This window comes from Polypterus senegalus, chromosome 3, assembly GCF_016835505.1.
Source record: "Polypterus senegalus isolate Bchr_013 chromosome 3, ASM1683550v1, whole genome shotgun sequence".
In the NCBI taxonomy this organism is placed as follows: Eukaryota; Metazoa; Chordata; class Cladistia; order Polypteriformes; family Polypteridae; genus Polypterus; species Polypterus senegalus.
Window position 1 is genome coordinate 20,952,808 of NC_053156.1, and position 10,505 is coordinate 20,963,312.

A 10,505-nucleotide genomic window follows, 5' to 3' on the forward strand; every position below is an offset into this window, starting at 1 on the left:
CATATGCCAGGTCCCACTCCATATTCCTTTATAACTCTGAAATGAAACTAAAACTTATGTGCATGTGCACACGCTTTTAGCTACACCACGTCTCCTACCAGTAACCATATAATGGCTTAAAAAGTCCTTTATGAATATTCATGACCTAATTACCATATACATTTCTCCATGTTCCCGAGGGACATATTTACTTTCAAACCATGGGAGAACTGAGGAACCAAAACTTGAGTGAATGTAAATTTGAGGTATTACTGACATTTGGTGGTGTTTAAGAGTGGCCTTTGGGGCATGTCCCATCCACAGTGTAACTCTGTTAATAAAGTCAGCCTCAACTGAAGGGTAATGGTTCCTCAATTTTTAAGGCCACAGTTAATGTAAATATGTTAATCAGTGAATCAGGTGCATGGTGATGTAGTGTTAGCACTACAGTAAGTAGTCTTGGAGTTTCGTCCCATGTGCTGCCTGCATGGAGTTCATGTAAGACTGCGAGTGAATTGACAATGCTTAAATATTCCCCGATGTATTTGTATTTGTGTTCGCCCTGCAGTGGGCAGTGGACATTTCGATTCATCTTACTGATTGAATTATTTTGATTCATGTGATTAATTTATGGTCTCGTGTATATGGGACGTCCATGGGGTCCCCTCTGATTGCCTCAGAAATATATAATTTAATAACTTATTCCTTATTTTAAAGTACAGAGTATATTAATAATATAATTATTTATTAATTTATAGATATCTCTATACAGTCATATGAAAAAGTTTGGGAACCCCTCTTAATTCTTTGGATTTTTGTTTCTCATTGACTGAACTTCCTTTTAATATCTGACATGCCTTATGGACACAGTGGTATTTCAGCAGTGGCATTAAGTTTATTGGATTAACAGAACATATGCAATATGCATCATAACAAAATTAGACAGGTGCATAAATCTGGGCACCCCAACAGAGATATGACATCGATACTTAGCTGAGCCTCCTTTTGCTCCTTTGAGCCTCTCGACGCTGTCCTCCTGTAGCCTGTGATGAGTGTCTGGATTCTGGATGGAGGTATTTCTGACCATTCTTCATACTAAATCTCTCCAGTTCAGTTCAATTTGATGGCTGCCGAGCATGGACAGCCTGCTTCAAATCATCCCATAGATTTTCGATGATATTCAAGTCAGATGACTGTGACGGCCATTCCAGAACATCGTACTTCTCCCTCTGCATGAATGTCTTTGTAGATTTTGAACTGTGTTTTGGGTCATTGTCTTGTTAGAATATCCAACCCCTGCTTATTTCAACTTTGTGACTGATGTTTGAACACTATCCTGAAGAATTTGTTGATCTTGGGTTGAATTCATCTGACCCTCAACTTTAACAAGACCCCCAGTCCCTGAACTAGCCACACAGCCCCACAGCATGATTGAACCTCCACCAAATTTGACAGGAGGTAGCAGGTGTTTTCCTTGGAATGCGGTGTTCTTCTTCCGCCATGCAAAGCACTTTTTGTTCTGACCAAATAACTCCATTTGTGTCTCATCAGCCCAAAGCACTTTGTTCCAAAATGAATCTGACTTCTCTAAATGAGCATTGACATACAACAAGTGACTCTGTTTGTGGCGTGAGTGCAGAAAGGGCTTCTTTCTCATCACCCTGCCATACTGATGTTCTTTGTGTAAATTGTGCTGAATTGTAGAACGATGTACAGATACACCATCTGCAGCGAGATGTTCTTGCAGGTCTTTGGAGGTGATCTGTGGGTTGTCTGTAACCGTTCTCACAATCCTGTGCATGTGGCACTCCTGTATTTTCCTGCTGGGTTTAACAGCAACTGTGCCTGTGGCCTTCCATTTCCTGATTCCATTCCTTAGAGTTGAAGCTGACAGTTTAAATCTCTAAGATTAGCTTTTTGTAGCCTTCCCCTAAACCATCACACTGAACAATCTTTGTTTTCAGATCTTTCGAGAGTTGCTTTGAGGATCCCATGCTGTCTGTCACTCTTCAGAGGAGAGTCAAAGGGAAGGAAGCACAACTTGTAATTGACCACCTTAAATACCTTTTACCACTCATGATTGGACACTCCTGTCTATGAAGTTCAAGGCTTAATGAGCTAATCCAACCAATATGGTGTTTCCAGTAATCCACATTGAGCAGTGACAGGCATTCAAATCAGCAAAATGACAAGGGGACCCACATTTGTACACAGCCACTTTTTCACATTTGATTTAATTTCATAAAACTAAATACTGAGTTTGTTCAGAAGACACCCCAGTGCTCAGATGTTCCTAGGAAATGAAAGACATACCACTGTTATCTTTTTTGTTGAAAGGAGAGTCAATTATTATGCAGGCTGAGAGGGGTTCACAAACTTTTTCATATGACTCTATATATAAAGTCCAACGTCTGTCTGCCTGTCCACTTTGCACAAGAGAAGTACTTAACGGATTTAGATCAGGTTTTTTTCTATAATTTGCTTGAACAATCTGGTCGAGTTTGCGACTTCTGTCATCATGCTAAGTATCATAGTTCGCTTGCAGGAGCGATGTATTCACACTAATCCGAGACAGAGGCTGCGGGCAACATTTGTTTATTGATTTTTAAAGTCTGCCCTGTTTCACTACTATGTGGGAGGAGCCGCAGGGGACAGCCAGTATTTCTATGTACTGTAAATGTATAATTATTTATATATTAATAATTACCATTATCGGCGTACTATACGATAACCTTCAGTGAATACACTTGACTTAATCATTCCTAGTTTTCATGCTCTTTCTCTGTACTTTTAGCATTCGTTTACTCAGAGGTTGATGCGCTTGCTCTTCTTTTCTCCACCCTAGCAGCCCGCTTCTTCTCTATTTTCGTCGGCATCTTATCACGTTAAAACTGATTAAGTCGGTGTTTGTGTTGCAATTACTTAGTACCTGTTCCTTAATTTTTCACTTAAGCTGGCACTTAAGTCTTCAAGCTGCCTCAAGAATGATTTAGGATATGAAGAGGTTGAGGAAGTGACTGTGAAGGTGGTATGGATGAGAATGGTGCCCGTATGCATGTGCCGCATGCTTGCCTTGCTGGCCACTGCCAAGAGTTGATTTTACAATAAAATAAAAGAAAAAGAAAAATAACCTTAAACTGGCACTTAAGTCTTCAATCTGCCTCAAGAATGATTTAAGATATGAAGAGGTAGGGGAAGTGAAGATGAAGGTGGTAGGGATGAGAACTGCGCCTGTGTGCCTGCATTCTACAATGAAATAAACATAAAAAGAACCTTGGAGGTCAATCATCACCCTGAGCGGATAGTAGATGTCACGTAGTATATGTGCACTAAATTTCAGGTCAATAGGTCAAATGCTTTGCGAGCTACAGGTGATTTCAAATCCTGGACAGACAAACGGACAGCCATGGTAGTATATTATACACTCACCTAAAGGATTATTAGGAACACCATACTAATACGGTGTTTGACCCGCTTTCGCCTTTAAAACTGCCTTAATTCTACGTGGCATTGATTCAACAAGGTGCTGAAAGCATTCTTTAGAAATGTTGGCCCATATTGATAGGATAGCATCTTGCAGTTGATGGAGATTTGTGGGATGAACATCCAGGGCACGAAGCTCCCGTTCCACCACATCCCAAAGATGCTCTATTGAGTTGAGATCTGGTGACTGTGGGGGCCATTTTAGTACAGTGAACTCATTGTTATGTTCAAGAAACCAATTTGAAATGATTCGAGCTTTGTGACACGGTGCCTTATTCTGCTGGAAGTAGCCATCAGAGGATGGGTACATGGTGGTCATGAAGGGATGGACATGGTCAGAAACAATGCTCAGGTAGCCCGTGGCATTTAAACGATGCCCAGTTGGCACTAAGGGGCCTAAAGTGTGCCAAGAAAACATCCCCCACACCATTACACCACCACCATCAGCCTGCACAGTGGTAACAAGGCATGATGGATCCATGTTCTCATTCTGTTTACGCCAAATTCTGACTCTACCATTTGAATGTCTCAACAGAAATCGAGACCCATCAGACCAGGCAACATTTTTCCAGCCTTCAACTGTCCAATTTTGGTGAGCTCGTGCAAATTGTAGCCTCTTTTTCCTATTTGTAGTGGAGATGAGTGGTACCCCCTGGGGTCTTCTGCTGTTGTAGCCCATCCGCCTCAAGGTTGTGCGTGTTGTGGCTTCACAAATGCTTTGCTGCATACCTCGGTTGTAACGAGTGGTTATTTCAGTCAAAGCTGCTCTTCTATCAGCTTGAATCAGTCGGCCCATTCTCCTCTGACCTCTAGCATCAACAAGGCATTTTCCCACAGGACTGCCGCATACTGGATGTTTTTTCCCTTTTCACACCATTCTTTGTAAACCCTAGAAATGGTTGTGCATGAAAATCCCAGTAACTGAGCCGATTGTGAAATACTCAGACCGGCCCGTCTGGCACCAACAACCATGCCACGCTCAAAATTGCTTAAATCACTTTTCTTTCCCATTCTGACATTCAGGTTGGAGTTCAGGAGATTGTCTTGACCAGGACCACATCCTTAAATGCATTGAAGCAACTGCCATGTGATTGGTTGATTAGATAATTGCATTAATGAGAAATTGAACAGGTGTTCCTAATAATCCTTTAGGTGAGTGTGTATACTCAGCAGAAAAAGAAACGTCCCTTTTTCAGGACTGTGTATTTCAACAATAATGTTTTAAAAATCCAAACAACTTTACAGATCTTCATTGTAAAGGGTTTAAACAATGTTTTCCATGCATGTTCAATTAACCATAATCAATTAATTAACATGCACCTGTGGAATGGTCGTTAAGACCTTAACAGCTCACAGAAAGTAGGCATTTAAGGTCACAGTTCTAAAAACGCAGGACACTAAAGAGACTTGTCTACCGACTGTGAAAGATGCCCAGGGTCCCTGCTCATCTGCGTGAACGTGCATTAGGCATGCTGCAGGGAGGCATGAGGACTGCTGATGTGGCTAGGGCAATAAATTGCCATGTCCAGCACTGTGAGACGCCTAAGACAGCGCTACAGGGAGACAGGAAGGACAGCTGATCATCCTCGCAGTGGAAGACCACGTGTAACAACACCTGCACAGGATCGGTACATCTGAATATCACACCTGCGTGACAGGTACAGGATGGCCACAACAACTGCCCGAGTCACACCAGGAACACACAATCCCTCCATCAGTGCTCAGACTGTCCGCAATAGGCTGAGAGAGGCTGGACTGAGGGCTTGTAGGCCTGTTGTAAGGCAGGTCCTTACCAGACATCACCAGCAACAACGCCGCCTATGGGCACAAACCCACCTTCGCTGGACCAGACAGGAGTGGCAAAAAGTGCTCTTCACTGATGAGTCACAGTTTTGTCTCACCAGGGGTGATGGACGGATTCGTGTTTATCGTCGAAGGAATTGAGCACGTCTGGGACCTGTTGGATCGCAGGGTGAGGGCTAGGGCCATTCCCCCCAGAAATGTCCAGGAACTTGCAGGTGCCTTGGTGGAAGAGTGGGGTAACATCTCACAGCAAGAACTGACAAATCTGGTCCAGTCCATGAGGAGGAGACGCACTGCAGTACTTCAAGCAGCTGGTGGCCACACCAGATACTGACTGGTACTTTTGATTTTGAGCCTCCCTTCATTCAGGGACACATTGTGAGACATTTTTAGTTTATGTCTTATGGTGTTGACTCTTTTAGTGTTCATACAAATATTTACACATTAAGTTTACTGAAAGTAAAAACAGTTGAAAGTCAGAGGACGTTTCTTTTTTTGCTGAGTATATAAAGATATATTTAACTTGATAATTTATATGCCATTACCCGTTTTCCATACAGAAAGCAAAACACATTTAGGATGCATAATTAAAAATAAGACAGAATGAGGACTGCGCGTCTCATGGTGATTCGTTCACGAGTCAAATGAGCAAGAATTGTCAGACTGATTCTGAAATCAAATGAGTCACGAATCATGATTCAGGCGGTGCTTTACACATCTGCCAGCACAACAAAAGATTCAATTGGTGGGCTTACATCTACCTAAACGAATCGGACTGGGGGGAATCGATCCAAAGTAATGACCTAGTTGTGACAACACCATTAATTAGCAAGTTAACTAAATGGCTGCTTGAACAACAACCCCTTCAGCAGCAGGAATTTTCTTCTAATTACTGTAAGAAACACGCACCCCTGTCGTACATCTTTACAGAGACTCTTATGTCAATGTGCAGACATACAGTATAGCACTTCCTGTATTACATTCTGTATTCATGATGCATTCATACCATCCATCCATCCATCCATTTTCTAACCCGCTGAATCCGAATACAGGGTGACGGGGGGTCTGCTGGAGCCAATCCCAGCCAACACAGGGCACAAGGCAGGAACCAATCCTGGGCAGGGTGCCAACCCACCGCAGGGCATTCATACCTGTGCACACAATTGAACCACAGTTGAGTTTACCTGAGTTAGATGCTGGAAAGCTTTCCTGAGATTAATAGAACCAAAGGCCAGCATCTTGGATTGTGAGCCGACAGAGGACCGTAAATAACGAGCAGCAAGGTGGCAGCAGACAGCATCTGGTGTGGAGGAATCTGATGGGAGCTACAGAATGATTTTGTCTGTTTTCTTCCCGGAACAATGCCTTTTCAATGTGGTAGTACCAGGGGGGCATTGAAATCCCCATAACTCTATACTGGACTAATCACATTTGTTTGACTGCTAGGGTGGTTTGGGCTGTGGTTTTGCAGGGGGAGGATTAGATGGGCAGGTTGGAACACATGTCTGGCACATTATGTCTAGGACTCTTTATTTTGTGTGGGATGGAGATGTGATGATGCATAGGGAGCTTGCAGTTTGTGGGTGGACCCTCTTCCTGATATTTCATTCCCATCTTTGGGAAATAAACAGCTTCCTGTTTCAAACCCTTCCAAGACTGGAGCAAAGGACAAAACTGGAACCAAGGTAGGTTGGTTGAGCAAGCATGTTAGATCAGAATTGAGTAGATACCCAGGGTACAGAAAGTGAGTTAAACCTGAAGTTAGAGGAGACACCAGCCATATGTGAGGACTGGGTTATCTGTAGGGACTGGCACTGTGGAAGAACTGTGCCAATTACAGGACCACCTCAGTGCCAAAACATCAAAAAGAATAAAGAAAAAAAAAAAACAGCTAAGACACAACTGATAGTTTTATGCTCTGTTTATACTAATAAATCATTTAGCATACAATACACATCAGTACCTGCCAGGAAAACCCACTGGAATTTGGAGTTTAGGATCATCTTCTCCCGGTGCTGTCTGAGTGCAGATGTTTGGAGAGTGGAAGGTGACAGAAGGCTACAATTCAGAAGGCTCGGGGCTGAGCAGGTCGGCGGCTGAGGTGCTCCACTGTGCTTGGGGTCCAGTGGTCACCAGGGTGTGATAATGCTTTTTATAACTTTAAGATAAAATTACTCTTTTATACAATTAACCAGTTAGTAGGAGCTTTGCCCTTTTTACTTAGAAGTACCTTGGAGCAAAAACATTTCTCAGTGTTTCTCCTGGAAGAGCCACAGAAATGCAGAGTAGCATGAGTACAAAATAATAATGTATTATTAAAGGAAGAGCAAACAATTTAGTAATAATAGATAGATGACAGGTGTGAAAGGCACTATGTAACAGATTATATAAGGAAAGTCAGGTCAGGTTGGGGAGCATGCAATGGTACAGCACGCTGCCGCCCTCACCACACGATGAAACAACTCGGGATCCTGGTTGGCAGACACGTGGCCCAGTCCCACCCTCCAGAAATGCCCCTCTATCTGCCACAGCCAGGTGTTATGTGAGTGTCCCCTTCACCTGGTCCAGCCACTCGGATCCTGTGAGCTGGTTCACCCTCGGGGAATGGCGCCACATGGCCGCAGTGCCGTAGCTGACGCTCCCTCACAATGCAGGTCATGTGCCTCATTCGGGACTCCATGAGCAACACAAATGGTGCTTTTCCACTGCATAGTACGGCACAGCACGGTTCAGTACAGCTCACCTTGGTTCGGCTCAGTTTGCGTTTCGACTGCAGTTTATTACCGCTTTAAAGTGGGCAGGATTATTCTCGTGTCGTTAGAGTTGCGCCGCCTCTACTGCTCGCTCTTCATTTTTTTTTAACTTGTCCCTACACTGTTTGTAAGTCCGATGGTAGCCATGTGCGCCCAAGAGCTTAGCGACCTCCTGAAAAACTTTTTAATTCCGCGTCGCCCCATCCAGCTCTCGCTGATCCGCTCCTCGTCTACAACGAGAGGAACGTCTGTACTTCCACAATAGACCACGAAACAGCCATTTTTGGTTAAAACAAAATGGTGCGTCCGAAACTTCGCTGGATGTGCTAAAAATCTAGCGGGTCTGTTGTGTCTCGTGTCGCAAAGTCAGTGACGCAGTAATGACGATTTTCTCCGGCCAATCAGTGACCAGCAGAGTTTACACGTCACGTTTTGGAAACGGTTCGGCGCGCTTGGAAGCTCGGCTGAGGTGGTACTAAAAAAAGGACCAGGTACCAGGTACTGTTCCCAGTGGAAACCCCCCAAAAGACACACCAGCGGGACCCAAGGATTCTCTGAACAGACACAATTCCAGTCTTCATCTCAGGTCACTGGATAGCGTCCATGCCTCACAACCATATAGCAAGACAAGGAGCACCAGGACTCTAAAGTAGGAAAGGCGCTATTAAATGTACTATTTAAGATTATAAGTAGATATATTTAAAAGGTACCATATAATAGAAAGACGGATTAAAAGGGCACTCTATAGTAAGTAGGAACTGTAAAAGGGAGACTGAACAAAGTTGTCACCACCTTAGTGACCCCATATAATTTGAAGGAATGCACAGTAATGCAGCACACAATAATTTGCAGTTACATCTTTTCAGACCCGAGTTCAGGACAGAACAGAAAACAAGATGGCTGGTTTCCGGTTATGCAGTCATTGGGATGGAAGTGGCGGGTCCAGGAGGGTGGACAACCAAAGTGATTTCAGCAGTGGAGTGGCTGTCACTTTTCCATTCTTCCGAGGGAAGGCATTAGACCACCGCACCAACCCCAGCGGGCAATTACCATCACCAAAGCCTTTAAACTATCTCTGATGCAAACACGCGGAACAATATATATGAAAGGCAATATACAGTATAATAAATCATAGAATGATAGATAGATTTGTCTCAAGGGGAATTTTAGCTTTTATAGAATATCAAGAAATACTGAAATATAATAACAAATAACAACAACAATCCTCAAATACACAAGAGAATTACCAGAAAAGAAGACTTGGCTAATAATAAGGGGACTGACGCTGTGAGGCACCATGAAGGTGTAGGCATAAAGGAGCCCCAGTGACACTTCTGTTGAATAATATGAATATCATAGACACCATATAAGAGAGATCAACAGATATTTCTGTCCACCCTGGCCATCGGACCTTACTCTTATTCTATGTTAATTAATGTTGACTTATGTTTATTTTTTATTGTGTCTTCTATTTTTCTATTCATTTTGTAAAGCACTTTGAGCTACATTTTTTTTTGTATGAATATGTGCTATATAAATAAATGTTGATTGATTGATGTGGAAGGCTGGGTGGAGCTATATATTTGATTGGCAGCAGAGTGGGCAGGGCTAGATGTTTGAGTGGCAGCTGAGATTTTAATGGCCAGTTGGATTGATTGATATGAACGGCATTACGAAAGAGGACAGGTGGACAGTGGCGTAGCGTGGGTGTCAGCCGCCCGGGGCGGAGGAAAATTTCGCCACCCCCTTATTTAGGTATTTCAATTTAAAAGACTAAAATATACAGTCATTCTTTGCCGCCCCCTAAAAGTGTGGCCCCCCCCCAAACTACGCTACGCCACTGTAGGTGGAGTCAAAGGCACAGAATTAGACAGGACCTATATAAGTCAGAGCGATCAGAATGAATATCACTTGTATTAGAAAAACAGACGTATACCGTAGAGAATGCAGAAAACAGACTTGAATGCACCGAATAACCAGGGAGAAATGGAATGAACTGCATAAGGCAAAGAGACATTATAAAATGGTAACAAATACAAAACAACAACAACAACATTTATTTCTATAGCACATTTTCATACAAACAGTAGCTCAAAGTGCTTTACATATTAAAGAATAGAAAAATGAAAGACACAATTATAAAATAAAATAAATCAACATTAATTAACGTAGAATAAGAGTAAGGTTCAATGGCCAGGGGGGACAGAAAAAACAAAAAAAATCCAGACGGCTGGAGAGTAAAAAATAAAATCTGTAGGGATTCCAGACCATGAGACCACCCAGTCCCCTCTGGGCATTCTACCTCACATAAACATAACAAAAGATATGATGCATAGACAACTGGATGTTAAGGGCAGATCCTGAAAGTTACTGTATAAAATACTGTAGATATGAAAGGTACTGCACGGTAGATAGATCAATGTGAAATATATGCTATAATATACAGTATATAGTAGATAGACACTGTATAGTAGGTAGGTCGATAAA